Source organism: Sorghum bicolor, chromosome 5, assembly GCF_000003195.3.
Source record: "Sorghum bicolor cultivar BTx623 chromosome 5, Sorghum_bicolor_NCBIv3, whole genome shotgun sequence".
Taxonomy (NCBI): domain Eukaryota; kingdom Viridiplantae; phylum Streptophyta; class Magnoliopsida; order Poales; family Poaceae; genus Sorghum; species Sorghum bicolor.
In genome coordinates this window covers 67,803,476-67,807,642 of record NC_012874.2, presented here as the reverse complement: position 1 = coordinate 67,807,642, position 4,167 = coordinate 67,803,476, and the positions used below count along the sequence as shown (strand labels likewise).

The following is a 4,167-nucleotide window of genomic DNA, read 5'->3' as shown; positions in this document are numbered from 1 at the left end:
TCCTTTTGCGTATGGCACCCCCACTCCCTTTGGCATGGTCAATTTGGATTTGATCAACAACTTACCTTGACAATTCACATTGATCAACTGACCTGGCAAAGAAAAGAGTCAAAATCTGGATCAAATCGGTGAAGAAACATGAATTGTCCCTATTGAAAGGTCCTTTTATTCCAAGGCAAAGATTCAATCACTTAGCCAACATCAAGAAGTTATTGGCACCTTGTTGAATCGAAATAAGGAATATCCATCTTTGATGATTTTGTTGGCATCCAACTGTTCTCGAATTGGTTTATTCAAGAATTCAAAATATCCCAATGCGGTAAAAGAATCGAATCCTAGAATTCCTATTCGAGATATTTTTGGGCTCTTAGGCATTATTGTACCTAGTATATCGAATTTTGAGTAGACCCTGTCGTTGTGAGAATTCTTAATTCATGAGTTGTAGGGAGGGACTTATGTCACCACAAACAGAAACTAAAGCAAGTGTTGGATTTAAAGCTGATGTTAAGGATTATAAATTAACTTACTACACCCCGGAGTACAAAACGAAGGATACTAATATCTTGGCAGCATTCCGAGTAACTCCTCAGCTCGGGGTTCCGCCTGAAGAAGTAGGAGCTGCAGTAGCTGCGGAATCTTCTACTCGTACATGGACAACTATTTGGACTGATGGACTTACCAGTCTTGATTGTTACAAAGGATGATGCTATCACATCGAGCCCATTCCTAGGGACCCAGATCAATATATCTGTTATGTAGCTTATCCATTAGACCTATTTGAAGAGGGTTTTGTTACTAACATGTTTACTTCCATTGTGGGTAACGTACTTGGTTTCAAAGCCTTACACGCTCTACATTTGGAGGATCTACGAATTCCCCCTGCTTATGTAAAAACTTTCCAAGGTCCACCCCACGGTATCCAAGTTGAAAGGGATAAGTTGAACAAGTACGGTCGTCCTTTATTGGGATGTACTATTAAACCAAAATTGGGATTATCCACAAAAAATTATGGTAGAGCGTGTTATGAGTGTCTATGCGATGGAATGGAAAGCAAAAGGCAAAGGTATAACCTAGAGCATTTCCATTTTATCGGTCATAGGTGTGTAGAGAAGTTTATGACTAGATTTAGGATAGATGACCGTACTATCAAGAGAGGCAAACTTGTTTGCATATTGGTCATCTAGTGCCACTTGAGCGATCTAACTTTGCACACGTGTTAGGATCAAGTGACGTGGCAAGTTTGAGAGGCTAACTCCTTTGGGAAAATGTTTGTGAAAAGCTAACACACATGCACATGGTGGTGTACACTTGGTGGTGGTAGCACATTTACAAAGGAGGTGGAGTTCCTAGTGTAGAGAGAGATTTGGGTTCCTCTCTCCCTCCCGCCAAGCTTGCGAGTTGGGATTCGGCACTTTTGAGAAAATAAAACGTATATTTTCTATTGCGTGATGGAAAGTTTGGAGAAGTCACGGGAATCTTTTTCACTAGAAAACACTCACCGGACGCTAGCCACGGAGGCGTCGGACACTGGCCTAGCATCTGGTGCATTGTGGAAACTCAGCGCGTGTTTTAACCGTGCGTCGGAGCGTCCAACGGGTGAGCGTCAGACACGGGCTAAACACTGTTCGAGCGTTCGGTGCAGCCTGTGCGTGAGCTAATGCTTTCTATAGACAACGTTGGATGCTGGAGTGCATCCAATGTGTGTTTGTCGGACGCGTCCGATGGCTGTGCGAGGTTGCAGACCTCTTTGAGTAGCGTCCGGTGTGAGGAGCAGTGTCCGACGCCAGGCGTGTGCGCATCCGACGCTACTATTTCAGGCACGCGTATGAGTTAGCCGTTGGCGGCAACGGTCGAGTTCAAACAGCTAGTGACATGTGGCTACTTTGTGAGCGTCAGACACTGGGGTCGCGTGTCCGACGCCTAGCGTCGGCGTGTCTGATGCCCACGCGTTTTGCCCAGTGAAGGGGTAACAACTAGTTTAGCCCTTGGAGCTATAAATAGAAGTGTGCCTCGGCCATGGCTGAGGTTGAGCACCTAGGGGGACTTTGTGTCCTTGCTTGAGAGTGCTTGGGAGCCCTCTAACTCACATATGCTTGATAGTGATCATCTAATTGTGTGGGTGAGCGATTCTAGTGCGATTGTATCGTGAGATTGTTTCGAGTGGCACTAGGTGTTCGTGTTGCAAGCCGGTGTGCTTGTTACTCTGGTTGCCACCTCCTAGATGGCTTGGTGGCTTGTGACTCCGTCGAAGCACGCAAAGAGATTGTGTGGTGCTCTAGAGAAGATATTGTGAGGGGTACGGTGCTCACCCCATGGGGATCGCGAAGAGCAACTCTAGTGGATTGCTTGTGGCTTGGAGGATCCCCATCTTGAGAGTGGATGTGCGGCACCCGCTGAGGGTTTGGCTTTGGATTGCCAATTAGCTCGTGATCCATCAAGTGGGTGAATCGCCACAACAAGGACGTAGCTTGATGGCAACCAAGTGAACCTCGGTAAAATTCTCTGTGTCAATATTGTCTACTCTTCTCGGTGGTTTGCATTCGCCATACACATGCTTGTATTTATATTCTATATACTTGTGCTTGTGTAGTTGCTCTTGTAATTAGTTTAGCTTGTGTAGCTTGCTAGTTACCTTCTTGCTTGTGTAGCTAGAAATAGTTCCCTTGCGTGGCTAATTTGGAGTTTGTGTAACCTTGTTAGTCACATTGCTTAGTTTGTGTAGCTAAGTAAGTTGCGCTCTCTAATTTGGCATTAGTTGCCTTGTTATTGAGCTTGCTAGTGAGCTTAGGCTTTGTGCGCTTTGTCTCACTAGTTTCTGTAGGAGCTTCCCCTATTTGTAAAGTACTAGTGGCATAGGTTTGTGTGACTTTGCTCCTAGAATTAGTTAGGTGAGCTCTAGCTAAGGTAGCACCTTGTTAGCTTGCTTAGGATCTTTTACAAGGTGCTAGAGTTCTTAGATAGAGGGGTGTAGTCTTGGCTAAACCGATAGTTTTGATTCCGCACTTATTTCGGTTAGCCGACGAGTTAAATTTTTAGAAAGGACTATTCACTCCCTTCTAGTCCGCCATCTCGACCCTACACCGGCATCCTAGTTTTCTGGTGGGAAAAGCCTGCTTGACTTGAATCCTTCGCTCTGTTAGCCTCTGCTCAGCGAAGGCCCTTGCTGTCAGTCATCAGCCCAGTGGGCTGGGACAAGCTTCTGCTGGCGAAAGCTTCCTCTCGTCTGAGGCTGCAGTCGCCCATGACCTTTGCTGCCTCGGCCGCATCCTCTGCGCCGTGGCGGAGGCTTCTTATGACCCGTATTACGCCACATACAAAGCCACATCAATCAACTATTAAATTACCTTAGTACTCTTTTGCGCTAACACTGCCTTAAGGGGAGATGTCCTCGCGGGTATGATCCTGATGTCCCAACAAGTTCTTAGTGGCAGCATCATCGTTTGGCATTGCGAAGCCGTCATAAGGCACTCGCCGAGCTCGAACCTCCACTTTATTCTATTACATTACTTTCACAAGCTGTAAACAACTTAACTTTTAATATCAAAATAGGCAATTAGCCAACCACACTCTCAATATAATGCAAGAAGTTAAGAAGAAGCTGTATGTTCTTGAAAAGCATATCAATGATATATTGTACAACCACATCATTTGGAATCCCACAGTTATTTATATATGATCGATGCATTTAACTGTGTGGTCCTCTGATCTGACTCACAAGACAACAAACAGCATATAATTCCTTGGCCGAACTTTGTGCTAGTTTATTTTTATGGGATGGGACACAGAATCATCAATCATATGAATTATAGGTTGAACCTGAACCAAATACAAGTGATTTAATTTTTATCTTGGTTTGCACTCTTGACTTCTTCGACATACAGTGTGTTCTGCGGTAACAACTGTCTGTGATCCGTGCATAGCTGCCAGACTGTTGATTGAAGACAGGTAGAGTAGCGATATGTTAACTAACTTTTGTGAGATGATCTAAAGGTAGTAGTGATAATGACCCATATTGTACAAGCGAGATGGCATATTTCTCCTTTTTAGGATTCAAGGGTCCTGACTTTAGCAGAAGAATCGGATTCTGTTTGTGTTGAACACTCAACATGGTACTGTGATAAAAAATTTGCTATGGACAATGAGATGTGGGCAGTAAGATCATATATT

At 44.4% G+C, this 4,167-nt stretch overlaps 1 pseudogene across 1 annotated transcript; it reads left to right on the top strand.

Moving 5' to 3' along the window:
• Positions 397 to 3,339, top strand: LOC8068323 (annotated as a pseudogene). Its single transcript, XR_002453712.1, has 2 exons — positions 397 to 1,063; positions 3,141 to 3,339. The product of XR_002453712.1 is annotated as a ribulose bisphosphate carboxylase large chain (transcript).